A 23,091-nucleotide genomic window follows, 5' to 3' on the forward strand; every position below is an offset into this window, starting at 1 on the left:
TGCATTTTCACAGTGTACAGTAACCTACGATGAGACTATTTGTTGAGGTTTCACACGGCACAGCCATGTATCAGGGGTGAAACACTGTCCGATGCTAAGCCACACACCCAATAACACACAGTAATATTAGTGAGCATCAAAGGTACAGCGGTGGGCTTTTATTTTGTGACGAGCACCAGTGTGAGACATCACTGTGTCTGTGTGGACACAACCTTGATCATGCTGACATATCTACTCATCTATGTAGCGTACAACAATGGGATGGACCAACATACAGGCTAAACATCACCACCATTGACAAACAGGTGCAGCGTGCACACACACATATCCACATGTCTGCAAACAGGCACACACACATATCCACATGTCTGCAAACAGGCACACACACATATCCACATGTCTGCAAACAGGCACACACACATATCCACATGTCTGCAAACAGGCACACACACATATCCACATGTCTGCAAACAGGCACACACACATTCTATTTTTTATTGTAAACAGTGTAATCTAAATGTGCCACGTCACAGCCTGAAGGACTGACCAGGCGCTCTGGAGACCAGCAGCTAGTTGTGCCTTAGCGGTTTCTCCTTTCAAGTCTGACTCCATAACATTGGTTAGATACTCTCTGTAGACCATTGGAGTGAGTTATAGTATAGCCTATTGCTTTACTTGAAAGGAACCTAGGCTCCAGTGTAGTGAATGATACTCAGCCCATTCAACAGCCAGCAGGAGGCCAGTACATTACTGTCCACCATCAGGTAGGCTAGGCTATGAACCCATTGGCCTATCCATAATAAATGATCAAATAAATACTGCATAATGTGAGCAGCCTACCACCAAACTCAACTGGTGTTCGCCAATTTTACACCAAGCTGGATAAATGGGCCCAGTTAATATCCAATCGTTGCCCCTGACAACCTTTTACAGGTCTCTGATGTTTCTCTATATAGGCTGTCCTGCAGATCTGTGGATCTCTATGGGCAGAAGGCTTGTGTGTGAGCCAGGACTGCAGGATTCCCAGACAATCTCCCACACGCAATCTTCCCCAGCCAATCGCACAAAGGCGTGTGCGCCGACATTAGGAGTTAGCTTCTGCTGCAGTCTTTGCTGTAAAATATAACTAGTTGCGGCGGTGCTCCGGGACTGCTCCGGGACTACTCTGGGACGGCGGTGCTCCGGGACTGCGGTGCTCCGGGACTGCTCCGGGACAGCGGTGCTCCGGGACTGCTGCTCCGGGGACTGCTCCGGGAACTGCTCCGGGACTGCGGTGCTCCGGGACTGCTCCGGGACTGCGGTGCTCCGGGACTGCAGAGGCTGTACATTTCATATTTAAACCTACATTTAGTGGTTTGCTAGTAGACACTATCCAGAGTGACTTACAGTAGCCTACACCGTTCACATATTGAGTGACTCCATTGTTTAAATCAAAATCCTTATTTAGTAGCTAAATTAATTTTTTGAACAATTATATAGAAACATTTTTGACTTAAAAGGCGTTTTAAAATTATATATTTTTTTACAATAAACTGTTATGGTAGTGCATGGTAAAATACGTAATACATAGGACAATAATCAAAGATTGTTTTAAGGCAGCAATATGGGTAATATATGTACTCGGTTTGTAAATAAACTACTGTAACTTCCGGCGCCGACAGAGATGGCCGCCTCGCTTCACGTTCCTAGAAAACTATGCAGTTTTTTGTTTCTTTACGTGTTATTTCTTACATTGGTACCCCAGGTCATCTTAGGTTTCATTACATACAGTTGGGAAGAACTACTGAATATAAGAGCAACGTCAACTCACCATCAGTACGACCAGGAATATGACTTTCCCGAAGCGGATCCTGTGTTCTGCCTTCCACCCAGGACAACGGAATGGATCCCAGCCTGCGACCCAAAACAAAGACGTCGTAAAAGAGGCAAACGAAGCGGTCTTCTGGTCAGGCTCCGGAGACGGGCACATCGCGCACCACTCCCTAGCATACTACTCGCCAATGTCCAGTCTCTTGACAACAAGGTTGATGAAATCCGAGCAAGGGTAGCATTCCAGAGGGACATCAGAGACTGTAACGTTCTTTACTCCACGGAAACATAGCTCACTCGAGAGACGCTAACGGAATCGGTGCAGCCAGCTGGTTTCTTCACGCATCGCGCAGACAGAAACAAACAACTTTCTGGTAAGAAGAGGGGCGGGGGCGTATGCCTTATGGTTAACGAGACGTGGTGTGGTCACAACAACATACAGGAACTCATGTCCTTCTGTTCACCTGATTTAGAATTCCTCACAATCAAATGTGGACCGCATTATCTACCAAGGGAATTCTCTTCGATTATAATCACAGCTGTATATATCCCCCCCCAAGCAGACACATTGATGGCTCTGAACAAACTTTATTTGACTCTATGTAAACTGGAAACCACATATCCTGAGGCTGCATTCATTGTAGCTGGGGATTTTAACAAGGCTAATCTGAAAACAAGACTCCCTAAATTGTATCAGCATATCGATTGCGCAACCAGGGCTGGTAAAACCTTGGATCATTGCTATTCTAACTTCCGCGACGCATATAAGGCCCTCCCCCGCCCTCCTTTCGGAAAAAGCTGACCACGACTCCATTTTGTTGCTCCCTGCCTACAGACAGAAGCTAAAACAAGAAGCTCCCGCGCTCAGGTCTGTTCAACGCTGGTCCGACCAATCTGATTCCACGCTCCAAGACTGCTTCGATCACCAGGACTGGGATATGTTCCGCATTGCATCAAACAACAACATTGACGAATACGCTGATTCGGTGAGCGAGTTCATTAGAAAGTGCATTGAAGATGTCGTTCCCATAGCAACGATTAAAACATTCCCAAACCTGAAACCGTGGATTGATGGCAGCATTCCCGTGAAACTGAAAGCGCGAACCACTGCTTTTTTACCAGGGCAAGATGACCGGAAACATCACCTCTGTTGCCTGGTTTACGTCTGCAAATCTGACTGCAGATACCAGTCAGATTTACTCCTAAACTAGATTATGGATTATAACCTGATGTTTCTCTCTTCTCGTCTGAACTAGTTGCCCACATCTGTCACGAAGTCCTCTGTTTTACTGCTGTGTATACTGTCCATACTTGTGGTAGAGGCAGTGCCATATCCAGAGCTCTTCAGCCACGCAAAGACTTTGTGACGGGATCTCTTCAGCTCTTCAGCGTCTGGCTCGGAGATGTTATCTGTGGCACAATATATCTTCACCAACAGGGAAATCATTGCTGATCATGTCCGAATATTGCGTCTGAGATTTGTTTTGCCCAATAAAAAATGCATTTATATCAAAATGTCAGTAAATCGTTGATTGAATACTTCTACTCTGTATCGGCATACATAAGCTATTATTTAGGCATCAGAGAGCCATAGAGAGGCTGTAGCTAGAGAACAGATTTCTGTGACAGAAACATTTCGGTGAATTTAAAACCGATGCAGATTATCCAAAGTTACCAGTCACTCACCATGAGATGGCAGATTCAGCTGACTGGCTATCTCTCTCCGACTCCACTCCTTCTCCAGCAGTTCCTTCCACTGTGCTCTCACCTCCAGATCTATCGACTGCAATCTTTCTAATTGTTGACCGCCTGCTATGCAAAGCAAAAAAAGACTTAAGAACAGATCATAGAGAAAGATAGAGGCCTCTAGTGGCCAAAAGTCTGTATTAACATGGGCAGCATGCCAAGCACCATTGAGGGCTTCCACCATTTTAAGGTAGTCAACTGGGTGGGACTTCCTACTTCATTGGCTGATCCTGTCACGCCCTGGTCTTAGTATTTTGTGTTTTCTATTTATTTGGTCAGGCCAGGGTGTGACATGGGTTTATTTTGTGTTGTGTTTTTTTATTGGGGTTTTAGTAGGTATTGGGATTGTGGCCGAGTAGAGGTGTCTAGCATAGTCTATGGCTGCCTGAGGCGGTTCTCAATCAGAGTCAGGTGATTCTCATTGTCTCTGATTGGGAACCATATTTAGGTAGCCTGGGTTTCACTATGGGTTTTGTGGGTGATTGTTCCTGTCTCTGTGTTAGTTGTCACCAGACAGGCTGTATTAGGTTTTCACATTTTCCATTTGTTGTTTTGTATTGATCGTGTTTATTCTTTCATTAAACATGTATCGAACTAACCACGCTGCATTTTGGTCCGACTCTCCTTCGATGGAAGAAAGCCGTAACAGAATCACCCACCGCAACTGGACCAAGCAGCGTGGTGACAGGCAGCGACAGCAGAAGCAACAAAGAGAGGAATGGACATGGGAGGATGAATTGTTCGGAGAAGGACCCTGGGATCAGCCTGGAGAATATCGCCAGAAGAACTGGAGGCGGCGAGAGCTGAGAGGCGCTGGTATGAGGAGAAGCAACAGCGGCAGCAGGAGCAACAATATCGGGACTACACTACTTGGGAGGAAATAGACAGGTGGGCTGTCGACCCAGAGAAAGTGCCGGAGCCCACCTGGGATTCGCTGGAGCAGTGCAGGTTATCGGAAAATGGAGGCATGGCGGCGCGGACGGAAGACCGAGAGTCAGCCCCAAAATTTATTGGGGGGCTCAGGGAGAGAGTGGCAGAGTCAGGAGTCAGACCTGAGCCAACTCTCCCTGTTTATAGTGAGGAGCCAAGGAGGAGACCAGAACCAGAGCCGGTGTTAGAGGTGAGCGAAGCAGAGACTGTGAAGGAGTTAATGGGGAAATTGGAGGAGAGAGGAATGAGGGAGTTGCTAGTTTGGTGCTTTAGGTACGATATTCGTCCGACGGAGCGAGTCGGGGATTTGATGGCACCTGGGTCAGCGCTCCATACTCGTCCTGAGGTGCGTGTTAGTCGGCTGGTGAAAATTGTGCCAGCCTCACGCACTAGGCCTCCTGTGTACCTACCTAGCCTTGCACGTCCTGTGCCAGCCCTGCTCTCAGGCTCTCCAGTACACCTTCACGGTCCGGTCCATCCTGTGCCACCTTCACACACCAGTCCTCCGGTGGCAGCTCCCCGCACCAGGCTTCCTGTGCTTGTCCTCGGTCCAGTACCACCAGTTACAGCACCACGCACCAGGCCTTCAGTGCGCCTCGCCTGTTTAGCACTGTCAGAGCCTTTCTCCTCTCCAGCGCTGTCGGAGTCTCCCGCCTGTTTAGCGCTATCAGAGCCTTCCTCCTCTCCAGCGCTGCCAGAGCCTCCCGCCTGTTCAGCGCAGCCAGAGCTTTCCTCCTCTCCTGCGCTGCCGGAGTCTCCCGCATGTTCAGCGCTGCCGGAGCCTTCCTCCTCTACAGCGCTGCCGGAGTCTCCTGCCTGTTCAGCGCAGCCGGAGTCTCCTGCCTGTTCAGCGCAGCCGGAGTCTCCTGCCTGTTCAGCGCAGCCAGAGCTGCCAGCCTGCATGGAGCAGCCAGAGCTGCCAGCCTGCATGGAGCAGCCAGAGCTGCCAGCCTGCATGGAGCAGCCAGTCAGCCGCCAGACTCTTCCGGAGCAGCCAGTCAGTCAGCCAGACTCTTCCGGAGCAGCCAGTCAGTCAGCCAGACTCTTCCGGAGCAGCCAGTCAGTCAGCCAGACTCTTCCGGAGCAGCCAGTCAGTCAGCCAGACTCTTCCGGTGCAGCCAGTCAGTCAGCCAGACTCTTCCGGAGCAGCCAGTCAGTCAGCCAGACTCTTCCGGAGCAGCCAGTCAGCCAGCCAGACTCTTCCGGAGCAGCCAGTCAGCCAGCCAGACTCTTCCGGGAGCAGCCAGTCAGCCAGCCAGACTCTTCCGGAGCAGCCAGTCAGCCAGCCAGACTCTTCCGGAGCAGCCAGTCAGCCAGCCAGACTCTTCCGGAGCAGCCAGTCAGCCAGCCAGACTCTTCCGGAGCAGCCAGTCAGCCAGCCAGACTCTTCCGGAGCAGCCAGTCAGCCAGCCAGACTCTTCCGGAGCAGCCAGTCAGCCAGACTCTTCCGGAGGATCAGCCAGTCAGCCAGACTCTTCCGGAGCAGCCAGTCAGCCAGACTCTTCCGGAGCAGCCAGTCAGCCAGACTCTTCCGGGAGCAGCCAGTCAGCCAGACTCTTCCGGAGCAGCCAGTCAGCCAGACTCTTCCGGAGCAGCCAGTCAGCCAGACTCTTCCGGAGCAGCCAGTCAGCCAGACTCTTCCGGAGCAGCCAGTCAGCCAGACTCTTCCGGAGCAGCCAGTCAGCCAGACTCTTCCGGAGCAGCCAGTCAGCCAGACTCTTCCGGAGCAGCCAGTCAGCCAGACTCTTCCGGAGCAGCCAGTCAGCCAGACTCTTCCGGAGCAGCCAGTCAGCCAGACTCTTCCGGAGCTGCCAGTCAGCCAGACTCTTCCGGATCTGCCAGTCAGCCAGACTCTTCCGGATCTGCCAGTCAGCCAGACTCTTCCGGAGGATCTGCCAGTCAGCCAGACTCTTCCGGATCTGCCAGTCAGCCAGACTCTTCCGGATCTGCCAGTCAGCCAGACTCTTCCGGATCTGCCAGTCAGCCAGACTCTTCCGGATCTGCCAGTCAGCCAGACTCTTCCGGATCTGCCAGTCAGCCAGACTCTTCCGGATCTGCCAGTCAGCCAGACTCTTCCGGATCTGCCAGTCAGCCAGACTCTTCCGGATCTGCCAGTCAGCCAGACTCTTCCGGATCTGCCAGTCAGCCAGACTCTTCCGGATCTGCCAGTCAGCCAGACTCTTCCGGATCTGCCAGTCAGCCAGACTCTTCCGGATCTGCCAGTCAGCCGGACTCTTCCGGGATCTGCCAGTCAGCCAGACTCTTCCGGATCTGCCAGTCAGCCGACTCTTCCGGATCTGCCAGTCAGCCGGACTCTTCCGGATCTGCCAGTCAGCCAGACTCTTCCGGATCTGCCAGTCAGCCAGACTCTTCCAGACCTGCCAGTCAACCAGACTCTTCCAGATCCGCCAGTCAGCCAGGATCTGCCAGATCCAACTACCTGCCTGAGCTTCCTCTCAGTCCCGAGCTTCCACCTCAGTCCCGAGCTTCCACCTCAGTCCCGAGCTTCCACCTCAGTCCCGAGCTTCCACCTCAGTCCCGAGCTTCCACCTCAGTCCCGAGCTTCCACCTCAGTCCCGAGCTTCCACCTCAGTCCCGAGCTTCCACCTCAGTCCAGTGGGGTCCTTGGTGAGGGTTATTAGGCCAAGGTCGGCGGCGAGGGTCACCAATCAAAGGAGGCGTTACAGGGGGACTAAGACTTGGTTGGAGTGGGGTCCACGTCCCGAGCCGGAGCCGCCACCGTGGACAGACGCCCACCCGGACCCTCCCCTATGGGTTTTAGTGTGCGGCCGGGAGTCCGCACCTTGGGGGGGGTTCTGTCACGCCCTGGTCTTAGTATTTCGTGTTTTCTATTTATTTGGTCAGGCCAGGGTGTGACATGGGTTTATTTTGTGTTGTGTTTTTTTATTGGGGTTTTAGTAGGTATTGGGATTGTGGCCGAGTAGGGGTGTCTAGCATAGTCTATGGCTGCCTGAGGCTGTTCTCAATCAGAGTCAGGTGATTCTCATTGTCTCTGATTGGGAACCATATTTAGGTAGCCTGAGTTTCACTGTGGGTTTTGTGGGTGATTGTTCCTGTCTCTGTGTTAGTTGTCACCAGACAGGCTGTATTAGGTTTTCACATTTTCCGTTTGTTGTTTTGTATTGATCGTGTTTATTCTTTCATTAAACATGTATCGAACTAACCACGCTGCATTTTGGTCCGACTCTCCTTCGACGGAAGAAAGCCGTAACAGATCCCTCCTGATGACTCGATTGGAGCGAGCCCAACCAGGTCATCAGTAGGTATCGGGCAATCGTGAAGAAGAAAATGGACTAATTTAAAATGGATATAGCCTCAATGAAGCTGCCCATGCTGTCACAGACATTATAATGGCACAGATACAAAGATGAGTCCTCTATCTATCTCTATGGTACAGAAGCACAAGGTTACATTGAATGGAGACAGTGCGAGGAGGGTGGAATTGAGGAAAGGATGTATATTCTGGTATAAGAAGACTGTTTGCTTACTGCTAACACCTTGATCCTCCCTCGGATCTTCCATTGGGATTTGTCCCTCTCCCAGTCCAGAGCTCTCCAGGGGTGGCTTGTCTCCACTGACTGTTCAGGAAAAACAATAACAATGAAGAACTTCGAACAAAGCATGCTGGGGTAAAGAGAGAGAGAAAAGTGATTACTCACAGTCAGTTCCATAAGGTTCAGGCATACTCCTATTTCCCTTTAGAATTGGTGGAGTTGATGTCTTTGCTATTTCCAAAATCTCCCAGTTTCTCCGATCTCATTCCTGATTGAGAAGTTGTGAAATCTTCTCAGTGGCTTCATCATCTGCCCGTGGAATGATCCCTGTCTCCACTGGTTTATGGATCTCAGTGCTCAGGCAAAATAAATGTTTCCCTGCCACCATCTCCTCTATCTTCACCAGCAGCTCTTTGACCTGAGCGTCTGAGTCTTTACCCTTACTGTCAAAGACATGATACCTGTTCCCACATTTCTCTATAAGCCAATGCAGGGCCTTCCCTTCACTCTCAATGTGCTGCTCAATAGTTGTGTCTCCCAGACATGCCCCCCAGGTAAAGACCACTATAGTGTGTCTCCAGTCTCCCTCTCCTAGCAGCTTCATGTTGTCCTGTGTCACCTTCCTCTGTTCCTCAGTAAACGCTGTGTCTACAGGAATCATCAGGAGGACAGCATTGGGAAACGGACAACAAAGAGAAACACCCTTCAGGATTTCTGATTTCACCAAGGGAGAAGTGAACTCGGCCGGAAAGAATTTCCACCATCCGGGTGTGTCCACGACAGTGACTTGCCTCCCCCCAACCTTAGCCGACTGTTGTGTAGATTTTACACTTCTCCTTCCAACCTCAAAACTTAAGTGTTCAAGATGGCATTTCCAGCAGCACTTCTCCCAACAAAGACCCACCCCAGTTTTGTGGAGGAATAATAAATGGGTATATGCAGGTGGAATTGTTGCTTGGAGCATATTTATCATATTTAAGTGGTTCATGTTGTCTCTTCTGACCATTTATTTATTAACATTTGTGATTCACTCCTGAGTAGATATACCAACCATTCAGAAGCGCATTTAGTTTCTTCCTTTCCTTCTGCGTTTTCAGACGTCTTTCTTCCGATCTCTCCACCACTCCCCTTCCCTTCTCCTCAATGTTCAGCAACACTGCACCCTCAACTCCAAAAGTGGCTCCCATTGTTCCCTGCCACCATCTCCTCTATCTTCTCCAGCAGCTCTGTGACCTCAGTGCCAGTGGCTTTACCTTTACTGTCAAAGACATAGTACCTGCTCCCACATCTCTCAATGAGCCACTGGAGTGCCTTCCCTTCATTCTTAATGTGCTGCTCAATGGTTGTTGTGTCTCCCAGACCTTCCCCATAGGCGAACAGCACAATAGTGTAACCCCAGACTCTCTCACTGAGAAGCTCCAGGTGTTCCTCTACTGATTTCCTGCTTGCTTCTGTTAACCGACACTCAGCCTCAACCACAAGTATGAAAGCATGGGGTCCAGGGTGGCAAAGAGATGTACTGCTTATAAGTTCTCTCAATTAACCAAATCTGGTTTGTCACCTAAACAATATTTCCTCCAACCAGCCAGGAGCTTTGACCAGAGTGAGCTTCTTCCCTCTCACTCCTCCACCTCTCTTCTCACACTGGGCAGTGATTCCCCCAGCTTGAAAGGCCTCTCTACCCAGGATTGTGTTTCCAACAGAGTGCCTCACAGACATTTGTGGCCCCACACAATCAGCACTCTCAGCTCTGAGAGATAGAAAGTGAGTGGAGGAGGAAAAGGGTAGAGAAAGACAAGAGAGGGAGGGTGATGGAGAGGTAGAGGGGGAGAAAGAAGGTGAAGGAGGATGAAGGGCGAGAGAAAATGATGAGGGAATGAGAGCGGAGAAGTGTATGCAAGGGAGAACATTTTTTTGTTGTTGTTTTCAATTACTTTCTAATGTCATTAGTAAACATGGCAACCAACCAAACTTCAAAACATGTAACGTTCGTCATTGGGAGAAAGAGAGGAGGCCCAAGGTGCAGCGTGGTAAGTATTCATATTCTCTTTTAATGGAAACGAAGACTCGAACAAAAACAACAAAACACGAGAACGAAACGTAAACAGTCCTGAACGGTGAAATACAAACACAGAACAGAAAATAAACACCCACCAAACACAGGTGAGAAAAGGGCTACCTAAGTATGATTCTCAGAGACAACTAACGACACCTGCCTCTGATTGAGAACCATACCAGGCCAAACTCAAAACACAACATAGAAAAACGAACATAGACTACCCACCAAACTCACGCCCTGACCATACTAACACAAAGACAATTATTTTGGTATAAGGTCAGAACCTGACAAAACATTGTATTCTCCTTTAAAACCAATGCCTTCCATGGAGTTCAATCTGATTAACACATTGTAAAACAGTAACGGCCCTGTAGCTGTAATGAATACTCAGAGAGAAAAAGGTCTGGATTCATGCGCAGTGCGCGGCAGGTGTTTATCTCGAATTGTGGTCAAAGGCAGTGGTCAAACACAGGTAGGCAAACAGGGAGGTGAATCAAAACTAGGACTGGAAGCTATAACTGGTTCTCACAAATGAGCTAGGAACAGGCTTAGTAGAGTCAAAACGAACAATACCTCACAAAGGCACAAACAGAATGAACTGAACTAAACAAGGAGCTGATGAGACCAGGTGAGAAACGAACACAGGTGAAATCAATTAACAAAAATGAAAGGCAGGGCTACGTTCAAGAACACAACGAAACAGAACACAAGGTTGACTAAGAAAATAAATACAGAACCTTACAGTAGCAACAGGACTTATACAAAATGTATGTATTGCAGAACTTATTGTATATACATCTCAATGGGTAAGGGTGCTGTACTGGTGTACTAAATCGGTTGTACATGTATGCTAAATGAGAAAGTAACTGAGGGACTCACCTCTTTCATAGTTGGATTCAGACTTTTCCTCCATTTTTCTCAGAGTTTTGTTATAAAAATCCAAAAGATTTGGTTTCAGTAAATCTGTGTAGGTCCCAGTGTCTTGGTCTGCGTTAGCCTGAAAGAACAGTGGGAAAAATAGATTCCATACACAGGACCTATAACAGAAGAGTGAACAAGGACATTTTCTCCCTGAATACCAACCCTAGAATAACTAGACAGGTTGCCTTTCTCCCTACTGTTTTGGCTCATAATCAACCATACGTGAATCACGTTTTTACCTGTGATAGGGGACGACAGGCCTCGTCTCATCCTCACAGACAGGCAAAGCAGTTGTCCTTAGGCACAGATCTAGAGTCAGTTTACCTTCACCAAATCCTAACCCCATTAGAGGGGGGAAACATAAAGCTGACCTTAGATGAGTGTCTATGAGCAAGTTCATCCAGAGGGACTGCGTACGAATAGATGGCAGGTCCCAAACGATGTGTTATGATGACGTAGTAGATTAACCAGCACTGAACAAAACAGACTGGACTGCATTTTCACAGTGTACAGTAACCTACGATGAGACTATTTGTTGAGGTTTCACACGGCACAGCCATGTATCAGGGGTAAAACACTGTCCGATGCTAAGCCACACACCCAATAACACACAGTAATATTAGTGAGCATCAAAGGTACAGCGGTGGGCTTTTATTTTGTGACGAGCACCAGTGTGAGACATCACTGTGTCTGTGTGGACACAACCTTGATCATGCTGACATATCTACTCATCTATGTAGCGTACAACAATGGGATGGACCAACATACAGGCTAAACCTCACCACCACTGACACACAGGCACACACACACACACACACACACACACACACACTTAAAGGGTGTAATGCAATCTTGTCAAGTGGATGGGTTCTGGTCCTATATAGTTTTTCATTTGAGTTTGATCTAATGATTCTTCATCTAATGTAAATCTAAAGTAGACTGTCAGAGTATTGATTGTGCTGTAACACTTTGCCCCGGTTCCGTAAGAGAGCCCTCATAGACAGAAGTGGTGCTTTAGAAAGCCTCAGTCTGTCAATGGACTAAAAGGAAATTGCATATTTAGTCTCGCTTAAAACTTTGGTTCGTTTCATAACTTCTGTCGGACAGGAAATGGCACTGTGGTCTATGTTTCTGACAGAGACAAAATCTCTCTATTTCTCCCACACACACAACTATAAACACACACACACTTACACTCACAATTTCACATGCTCACTTTTACTCATGCAAAGATGCCATCGATTAAAATGAATAACATGGAACACAATGTTAGAAACAGAATAAATTCATCTGGCCAACATTCTGTGTGATCAGGTAGAATGCAAAATACATATTCAACCATAATCATAAACAGCCTTATTAAGTACTAAATAACTTCCCTTGAATACACAAAAAGTGGCTCGGACATCAACTGCAATCTAAGGTGCAAATCCACTACAGCGCTACAAAGCTTGGCTCCAGTCTTGGCTTCTAACGGTATCCAACAGAACGCCGTTTCTTGGTTTTTCACAACACCAACAAAACATTGACAAAATGCTTGACCCTGTTTAAAAGTCAAACTCCAATGTAGGGTGTGGCCGACCTATAATGTCCACGGTTTGGAGAGTGTTTAGTGTTGGTTTTACCACGTGTCCAGTTTCTCTGTTAGTGATCGGAGACATGAACATATTCAGAAGAGGGAGTAACAATTACAGAAAGTTCAAACAGAACTGTACTGTATAGAACTCCAATGAATGTTTACGATTTAGAGGCAGTGGTCAGGTGGCAGTGTGTGATTGGCCAGCATGTGATTGACCCTGTGATACTCCTCCCACACATCATTAGGTGAGAGGAGCGAGGTAGAAGCTCTGGGGTGAAAGGTAAAGGATCAGCGCTCACAGGACCTGCTCATGTTGCATCTTCTGAAGCATCTCCTGCATCCTCCTCAACTACAGAGAGAGAAAGAGGGAAGGAAGAAAGAGAGAGAGGGATTGAGAGTGAAATAGGAAAGAAAAAACTATTTCAACACAATGTATGTGTGTCCAGTATGCATCAGTCTATAGCATTATATCAATGCAAACCACTATCATACAGGGTTGGTTAGGTTACTTTTTAAATGTAATCTATTACAGTTACTTGTTACCTGAACAAAATTGTCATCCATAATGTAAGTTTGTGGATTACCCAAACTCAGTAACAGAACCTGATTACTTTCAGTTACTTTTAGATTGCTTTCCCTTTAAAATATACTCCAAAAAGACAGAGGGGCAATCAAACATGTTTCTCAGGGGCAAATGATAGGTGGAACAAACTTCAGCTTCACCTGTTTTTTAATGCTGAATTGAATGTCAATGTATTTTTTCACAACATCCTTTCAGAATTTTTAAGTAATCCCAGAAGTAATCATCTACTTTTTCAAAAGTATCTGTATTCTGATTACAATCTGATTTGCTGGTAACGTACAGTTCATTTTTGTTTTCTATCAGATTACATGTAATCAGTTACTCCCCAACCCTGCTATTATATAATTAGCACATACATTTAATTATCATTTGAATGTCATTAACTGTAATTAACAATTCATACACTCTGGAATGACTGATACACTCTGGAATGAGGGAAAGACAGAGACGAGAGAGATAGCGAGAGTGTGTGATCTCCACTGTGTGATCTCCACTGTGTGATCTCCACTGTGTGATCTCCACTGTGTGATACGCTACCAGCTCTCACAGGCTCGCTTCAGAATTAGAAGTTCGTTCATCGATGCTTCTGAAATGTCACATTTCGAAGTTGTTCCAAATGTCAAATTTAGATGTGTTTAATGTTCAAGTTGAAAGTTTAGGAATGAAGTCCATATGGTTGAGATGTGGGGGAAGGTTTGGAATAGGCTTGATTTAAGAAATCTAAATCAACTTTCTATTGTTTGATTTGAACTTACACCTTTTGGAATCAGAGGATGATGCGTATTGCCGTCTGCCATCCCTGTCCACCATGCCCTAGCAAAACCGAAACCTACTTGAAGGTAACGGCGCTCACTGTTGCCCCTAGTGGCCGGTTTTCACATCATCTCCCGTCGTCCTCAGACATGGATGGACGTGGAATACTGACTTGTATCATGGGTGACCTGGCTGGTGATATGCTCTGAGAGGAACAGTAACACCTCACCCTCAGCGTTGACTAGTTTCCTTTACTTGTGTAGGTCTGTGTGGAACAGGCTGTAGTAGACTTCCCAAACCAGACAACACACACATACACACAAAAGCATCAGTCAGCAGCATCAATCAGCACATACACTGCGTAAGTGTGATTATGCATCTCTTACCTAACATCATGAGGGTAAAGTCAAACCCCTTCTTCACTGACTTCCTGTGGACCTGGTTGGGGAGGGTGGCAAAACCCAAATACTCCTTCTCCTGGAGGAAACACACACATAGTTAGAAGCAGGTCAACCTGTTGCATTACAAGTCCTGAAGGCATGTCTCTCTCCCCTCACTGCTCTGATTTAATAAAACATTAGAGGAATTCTGGGTATGCCCTACTAACACTGACACTGTGCTGGAGGGTTGAGCTGGGGGAGGAGGGGAGGAGGAGAGCTGAAGGAGGGAATTAGTGATTCCTGCTGTCAGGACTGTAGGAAATACAGCAATCAGCTTCATTAGCTCATCTACTGTGGAATCTTCCAGAACAAAGACTAGATGCCCTGCTCTCGCTGTGTCTGTGTTTGTGTGTGCGTGCATGTATGTGGGTGTGCGTGTGTACGTGTGTACTTGCTTGTGTGTGGGCATGTGTGTGTGTGTGTGTGCATACGTACGTGACTGCTCTCCGCTACAATAGGACCCCAGATCGGAGCATACATTGATCTCTGCGAAACCATCTGTACTTCTGACTCCTGAGTTGCATAAAGGCCTGCGTCATCAAATAAAATCTCATTTTATTTGTCGCACGCTTCTGAAACAGGTGTAGACTAATAGTGAAATGCTTGTTAACGGATCCTCTTCCAACAATGCAAAGTAAAACAAATAGATGAAAAATAAAATAAAAATTGAAATGGTGACACGAGGAATAAATACACAGTGAATAATTAATAACAATGAGGAATAAAAATAACATGGCTACATACAGGGATTACCAGCACTGAGTCGAGGTGCAGGGGCATCAGATAATTGAGGTAGCTATGCATATAGAGGTAGGGGTAAAGTGACTAGGCAACAGGATAGATAATAGACAGTAGCAGCAGCTTATATGGCGTGTGTGTGTGTGTGTATGTGTGTGTGTGTGGCGTCAGTATGCATGTGTGCGCATGTTATGTATGTGGGGGAAAGTAGTGTGTGTGTGTGTGTGTGCATAGAGAGTTAGGGCAGAAAAGGGTCAATGCAGGTAGTCCGGGTTGCCATTTGATTTAGTCGTCTTGTTTGAACACTATTATGGCTTTTGTTCAGGGTCCTATTGGTTCCAGACTTGGTGCACCGGTACCGCTTGCCATGCGGTAGCAGGGAGAACAGTCTATGGCTTGGGTGGTTTACCAATTTTTGGGCCTTCCTCTTCCTCGGGTGCCTTGCAGGTGCCGTACGAAGCGATGATGTAGCCAGTCAAGCTGTTCTCAATGGTGCAGCTGTAGAACTTTGAGGGCCCATTCCAAATCCTTTCAGCCTCCTGAGGGGCATGAGGCATCGCCGTGCCTTCTTCACAACTGTGTGGCTTGAGGGGCCCCTATGTTGATGGTCAGCATGGTGGATGTGTTGTTGCCTACCCTCATCACCTGGGGGGTGGTCCGTCAGATAGTCCAGTATCCAGTTGCAGAGGGAGGTGTTCAGTCCAAGGGTCCTTAGCTTAGTGATGAGCTTGGAGGGCACTCTGGTGTTGAACGCTGAGCTGTAGTCAATGAACAGCATTCTGACATAGGTATTCATTTTGTCCAGGTGGACGTTTAAAGGTCTTCCTCGCATCGGCTACGGAGAGCGAGATCACACAGTCGTCCAGAACAGCTAGTGCCTGCATCATGTGGCCGAGGGGTAATAATAAATAGCTAAATAGCTTGGCTGCATTCAAACAACACAGAGCTAAGCAGGAGAAGATAGGAGGGGGCCTCCTGTAATCCTGCTAAAAGAACCTGTGTGAAAATGTTGTGTGAAAAAAAAGGAGAGAGGGGGGGACAGAGAGAGAGAGAGTTATTTTAGACAGAGTGGAGGAGTGTGAGTGAGTGCTGCGCCACGTCTACAGTATTGAACAGTAGGTAAGCGTCTAGAATTAGTAGCAACTCCCTAGGAGAGCAGCGGGGGAGCTAGGCCTGGAGGAGAGTCGGAGGTGGGCGGGGGGATGGGGAACAGAGAGTGGGAGGATAAGGAGAAACTGAGAGGGAGGATAGTGAGAGAATAAGAGAGACCGAGAGAAAAAGAAAGGATAGAAAGGGAGAGGTTGGAAGAGCGAAAGCCCAGCCATTTCAAGCTGCTGTATCTCCTCTGGCAGTGCCGAAAGACAATCACATTAACAGGGGGTTGCTATGACGACAGCTAACGACCATTCAAAATTATCGTGGCCAATTTGACGTGTAAAAAAATGCCCTCAAATCCTGCACACCCAGCTTTCTCTGGGAGCTTGGAGGTTGGCCAACCCTAGACGAGGGAGCTGTAAAATGAGCAGTGAGCACCTTCACAGACAGCAGCTTGTAAATAGACAGCTACCCACACGAAGATAGAGACACCTATAGATACACCTGTCTCTGATCTATGCACAGCTCTGTGTGTGTGTGTGTCTGATAAAATAAGACAATGCTGTGGTTCCCAGCGTCCTAATTGGGGTCACGGGGGGGAAATGGCCTTTGCTTTTTTTCTTTAGTGCCCCAATTGGCTGCTGCTTCCGCCTGCTGCTGTGATAAGATACCAGAAAGGATAAGTGGCACCATGCAGGCGTAATGTGATCATTCATAACAGGGCCGAACCATAACAGCTAACACTTTCTTCAAAGATGCGATAGAGGACGAAATATTCCTCTCTTTCCCATATTGAAGAGAACGCTTATTGAATATATTTTTCCAGATGTGGAAATCACATTTCGATTGTAGCCTGATGAAGACATGACTTATGCGAGTAGATACTTACATTTCAACAACACTTCTCTCGTAACACAGACAGGCCGCAGTCATATGGGGGCGACAGGCCCGTTATAAAACGGTTATAGCGGTCACTCGGGGCTCAGTTCTCGATTGATTGGCGAGTAATGTGGTGCCTGATCTGAGCACGCGGCTCTTGTGCCTGGTGTTGCTTGTTATCTTGGCTGCCGAAACCTACCAGATCTCACAGTCTCTAGCTGGTGTTCGAATACTCACACTGACCGCACTAACCGTACTATTTGTGACATAAATTGAGTATGTAGTGTGCTTATTAGTCATAGTATGGATATAGTTAGTATTGGAATGGAATATTTTCCCTGATGCTTAAAGTTCCCGGATGTCGTACTACATTTGCCAAAATACGAAGTATGCATGCAGTGGACACTATTTCCGTGCTTTCAGGGCCCATAATGCAATTCTTCCGAAAAGGGGCGTGGCTTCAAAGTTTTCAGATTTGAATAAAATTGTGGAAAATATGCAGCTGAAGTCCGACGAGAGCAGATACAAATGCGTCGCTTTAACTAATTATGACAAATGTTAACAAATGTTGAGCAATGTAATAAAGTCATGACTTTTCAAATATGTTACACGTTATGTTGGTTGACAATTTGTTAGCTACACTGTCCTTACGAACAGCATATCATTACAGTGTGTACTGGGTCTGTTAGCTACACTGTCCTTACGAACAGCATATCATTACAGTGTGTACCGGGTCTGTTAGCTACACTGTCCTTACGAACAGCATATCATTACAGTGTGTACTGGGTCTGTTAGCTACACTGTCCTTACGAACAGCATATACCGGGTCTGTTAGCTACACTGTCCTTACGAACAGCATATCATTACAGTGTGTACTGGGTCTGTTAGCTACACTGTCCTTACGAACAGCATATCATTACAGTGTGTACTGGGTCTGTTAGCTACACTGTCCTTACGAACAGCATATCATTACAGTGTGTACTGGGTCTGTTAGCTACACTGTCCTTACGAACAGCATATCATTAGTGTCCGGGTCTGTTAGCTACACTGTCCTTACGAACAGCATATCATTACAGTGTGTACTGGGTCTGTTAGCTACACTGTCCTTACAACAGCATATCATTACAGTGTGTACTGGGTCTGTTAGCTACACTGTCCTTACGAACAGCATATCATTACAGTGTGTACCGGGTCTAGCTACACTGTCCTAGCATATCACTGTCCTGTAGCTAACTGTCCTTAGAACAGCATATCATTACAGTGTGTACCGGGTCTGTTAGCTACACTGTCCTTACGAACAGCATATCATTACAGTGTGTACTCTGTTAGCTACACTGTCCTTACGAACAGCATATCATTACAGTGTGTACTGGGTCTGTTAGCTACACTGTCCTTACGAACAGCATATCATTACAGTGTGTACCGGGTCTGTTAGCTACACTGTCCTTACGAACAGCATATCATTACAGTGTGTACTGGGTCTGTTAGCTACACTGTCCTTACGAACAGCATATCATTACAGTGTGTACCAGGTCTGTTAGCTACACTGTCCTTACGAACAGCATATCATTACAGTGTGTACTGGGTCTGTTAGCTACACTGTCCTTACGAACAGCATATCATTACAGTGTGTACCGGGTCTGTTAGCTACACTGTCCTTACGAACAGCATATCATTACAGTGTGTACCGGGTCTGTTAGCTACACTGTCCTTACGAACAGCATATCATTACAGTGTGTACCGGGTCTGTTAGCTACCTACTGTAACGTTAGTCGGCTACTAACACATTGAACTTGCCAGTATATTTATGTCATGGTATCCCACTACCCAACATTTTTTGGACTTGATTAGTCTCGCCATTCATAGATTAGCTAAGTGGTATAGTGGTTCATCTCTCAGAACTGTATGTAGTTAATGGTTACGGCCGAAGATTGGCAGTCTAATACCACTCCTAAACAAGACGGTGAATGGCTCTGGATACTATTTGACAGGTAGGCTACAGTAGATGGGGCTTTAGATCTTTACTATGGAAGAGCTGAGAGAGAGCTGAGAGAGAGAGAGAGAGAGCATTTAACACACTGTGTTTGTGGCGACACAATGGTGCTTACAATGAAAAGCTCTTTGAGACCTAGTGAATGTAGGTTAGGCCATTATTGTTGTTCTAGTTGTGACACAGAAAGGAAGTGTTTTGACAGGTACTCAGAGTTGGCCTCTCAGAAATGCCCGTACTCTCCCCTGGGAACGGATATAAATGTTTTCAACAATAACATCAAAGGGACTTTGCCTTAGAACTGTACCGATAAGCTACATAGAACTCAGTCTCTGTCACTCTCTCTAACAGTCCGACACACTGTCTCTCTCACTCTCTCTAACAGTCCGACACACTGTCTCTCTCACTCTCTCTAACAGTCCGACACACTGTCTCTCTCTAACAGTCCGACACACTGTCTCTCTCACTCTCTCTAACAGTCCGACACACTGTCTCTCTCACTCTCTCTAACAGTCCGACACACTGTCTCTCCATCTCTCACACTCACACACACACACGTTTGTTTTACTATTCTTGTGGGGACAAAATAATTGATTTCCATTCAAAATCCTATTTTCCCTGAACCTAAACCTAACTCTGAACCTTAACCCCAAAACCCTGATACTTATTCTAACCCTAATTCTAACCCTAAACCCAGGGTTCCCCAAACTCTGTCCTCGGGACCCCAAGGGGTGCACGTTTTTGTTTTTGCCCTGTCACTACACTGCCGATTAAATTAATCAACTAACCATCAAGCTTTGATCATTTGAATCAGGTGTGTAGTGTTTCGGCTGAATGGCCTTCGTCAGGAAGTACAAATGTACGATAATACAATGTCCTCTTTTGAACAGCTTTTTCCAATCAACCCTGATTTGATGAGGGATTGGTTACAGAATTAATTAGACAACACCAAGTAAGCAATACTATACACATTGAAAAGTGAAATACTGTAGATATATTATCAAAAATTCCAATCTTGACTAGAAGCATCAGAACCCCTTGATAGGTAGTTCTAATCTAGAATATGACTGGGCAAAGTGTTAAGCATAGGAGAGCCATCTATTTTATAGTACACGAGAACACAGCAAACATGGACCACAACAGTCTAAACATAGCTGAGGGCAATAGAGCAAAATGTCCACTAGATGACAGCAAAGGGACCTCTCACGACCCTACAGGAAAGGTGAGAAGTCCATATCTTCATTTAAACCAGGGTATTTAGTGGCCTGTAGTCTGTAAATCCATATCTTCATTTAAACCAGGGTATTTAGTGGCCTGTAGTTTGTAAATCCATATCTTCATTTAAACCAGGGTATTTAGTGGCCTGTAGTTTGTAAATCCATATCTTCATTTAAACCAGGGTATTTAGTGGCCTGTAGTTTGTAAATCAAAAAACGTTCTCTTTGGTTTAGCTGTTTAAATATATTTTTTAAGATGATCCCCTTTTCTAATTGAGGCCCGGAACATGATCGATACCCACAGCTTGTAGGGAGGCAGGGTCGCCATGGTGTAAGGACTTGTAGTACCTTGCCATGGGGTAGTCTTCATTTCCTGTCTGTGTGGCGTACTTATGTTCTGCTAAGCAGTCATGACGGTGTCTCTTTGTCCATCCAACGTAGAACGTCTTACACTGTGGACATTCCAATCTGTAGATGACATGAGTGGTTTTGCAGTTATTGAAATGCTTGACCATTTGAGAAGCTGTTTCAGCAAAACACTTTTTCTGTGCAATATTTCTGGTTGCATTTAAACTAGCCCCTGGGTTTGTGGTCTTGCCAAGTTTTTTTTAGAGTCACCAGGAAGATAGCTGTGGACTAATTTGTCATTTAGGGTAGGACATCTCTTAAAGCTTATGACTGGTGGCTCAGGAAAGACTTGGCGTAGTAGCGTATCACATTGAATGATTCCCCAAATATTTTCAGTGTTTTTTCAAATGTTCTCTTCTTCAAATCAAATACAATTTTATTTGTCACATACACATGGTTTAGCGAAAAGTGTAGCGAAATGCTTGCGCTTCTAATTCCGACCATGCAGTAATATCTAACAAGGAATCGAACAATTTCACAACAACTACCTTATACACACAAGTGTAAAGGAATGAATAAGAATATGTACATATAAATATATGGATGAACGATGGCCGAACGGCATAGGCAAGATGCAGTAGATGGTATAGAGTACAGTATATACATATGAGATGAGTAATGTAGGGTATGTAAACATGATATAAAGTGGCATTGTTTTAAAGTGACTAGTGATACATTTATTACATCACATTTTTAATTGTTAAAGTGGGTAGAGATTTGAGTCAGTATGTTGGCCTCAGCCACTCAATGTTAGTGGTGGCTGTTTAACAGTCTGATGGCCTTGAGATAGAAGCTGTTTTTCAGTCTCTTGGTCCCAGCATTGATGCACCTGTACTGACCTCGCCTTCTGGATGATTGTGGGGTAAACAGGCAGTGGCTCGGGTGGTTGTTGTCCTTGATAAACTTGTTGGCCTTCCTGTGACATCGGGTGGTGTAGGTGTCCTGGAGGGCAGGTAGCTTGCCCCCGGTGATGCGTTGTGCAGACCTCACTACCCTCTGGAGAGCCTTACGGTTGTGGGCGGAGCAGACCTCATTACCCTCTGGAGAGCCTTACGGTTGTGGGCGGAGCAGTTGCGGTACCAGGCGGTGATACAGCCCGACAGGATGCTCTCAATTGTGCATCTGTAAAAGTGTGAGTGTTTTTGGTGACAAGCCGAATTTCTTCAGCCTCCTGAGGTTGAAGAGGTGCTGTGGTGCCTTCTTCACCACGTTGTCTGTGTGGGGGGACCATGTCAGTTTGTCCGTGATGGTACGCCGAGGAACTTAAAACTTTCCACCGTCTCCACTACTGTCCTGTTGATGTGGATAGGGGGGTGCTCCCTCTGCTGTTTCCTGAAGTCCACAATCATCTCCTTTGTTTTGTTGACATTGGGTGAGAGGTTATTTTCCTGACACCACACTCCGAGGGCCCTCACCTCCTCCCTGTAGGCCGCCTCATCGTTGTTGGTAATCAAGCCTACCACTGTAGTGTCATCTGCAAACTTGATGATTGAGTTGGAGGCGAGCATGGCCACACACTCATGGGTGAACAGGGAGTACAGGAGAGGGCTGAGAACACACCCTTGTGGGGGTGGGTTAGGGCAGTGTGATTGCAATTGCGTCATCTGTGGACCTATTGGGGCGGTAAGCAAATTGGAGTGGGTCTAGGGTGTCAGGTAGGGTGGAGGTGATATGATCCTTGACTAGTCTTTCAAAGCACTTCAAGATGACAGAAGTGAGTGCTATGGGGCGATAGTCGTTTAGCTCAGTTACCATAGCTTTCTTGGGAACAGGAGCAACGGTGGCCCTCTTGAAGCATGTGGGAACAGCAGACTGGGATAGGGATTGAATATGTCCGTAAACACACCAGCCAGCTGGTCTGCGCATGCTCTGAGGACACGGCTAGGGATGCAGTCTGGGCCGGCAACCTTGCGAGGGTAAACACGTTTAAATGTTTTACTCACATTGGCTGTGGTGAAGGAGAACCCTCAGGTTTTGGTAGTGGGTGGCACTGTATTGTACTCAAAGCAAGCAAAGAAATGGTTTAGTTTGTCTGAGAGCAAGACATCGGGGTCCGCGACGGGGCTGGTTTTCTTTTTGTATTTTTCTTTTTTGTAGTGATTGACTGTAAGACCCTGACACATACCTCTCATGTCTGAGCCATTGAATTGTGACTCTACTTTGTCTCTATACTGACGCTTAGCTTGTTTGATTGCCTTGCGGAGGGAATAGCTACACCGTTTGTATTCAGTCATGTTTCCGGTCTCCTTGCCCTGATTAAAAGCAGTGGTTTGCGCTTTCAGTTTCGCGCGAATGCAGCCATCAATCCACAGTTTCTGTTTGGGGAAGGTTTTAATAGTTGCCAAGGGTACAACATCACCGATGCACTTGCTAATAAACTCGCTCACCTAATCAGTGTATACATCAATGTTGTTGTCCGACGCAATCTG

At 46.6% G+C, this 23,091-nt stretch overlaps 2 long non-coding RNA genes across 3 annotated transcripts; both read right to left on the reverse strand.

The window, feature by feature from the left end:
• Nucleotides 1-1,851: 1,851 nt before the first annotated feature.
• On the reverse strand, nucleotides 1,852-10,141 carry LOC121841627. Its single transcript, XR_006080643.1, has 3 exons — nucleotides 7,995-10,141; nucleotides 3,496-3,621; nucleotides 1,852-1,893 (listed from the first exon to the last, which is right to left on the reverse strand). It is a non-coding gene; the product is annotated as an uncharacterized LOC121841627 (long non-coding RNA).
• Nucleotides 10,142-10,698: 557 nt separating this feature from the next.
• On the reverse strand, nucleotides 10,699-21,036 carry LOC112230851. Of its 2 annotated transcripts, none has more exons than XR_002950380.2 (4): nucleotides 20,603-21,036; nucleotides 14,771-14,865; nucleotides 14,282-14,372; nucleotides 10,699-12,908 (listed from the first exon to the last, which is right to left on the reverse strand). It is a non-coding gene; the product is annotated as an uncharacterized LOC112230851 (long non-coding RNA). The 2 variants fall into 2 exon arrangements; XR_002950379.2 differs by lacking the exon at nucleotides 20,603-21,036 and adding an exon at nucleotides 17,058-17,857.
• Nucleotides 21,037-23,091: the final 2,055 nt, after the last annotated feature.

Source organism: Oncorhynchus tshawytscha, linkage group LG33, assembly GCF_018296145.1.
Source record: "Oncorhynchus tshawytscha isolate Ot180627B linkage group LG33, Otsh_v2.0, whole genome shotgun sequence".
Lineage (NCBI taxonomy): Eukaryota > Metazoa > Chordata > Actinopteri > Salmoniformes > Salmonidae > Oncorhynchus > Oncorhynchus tshawytscha.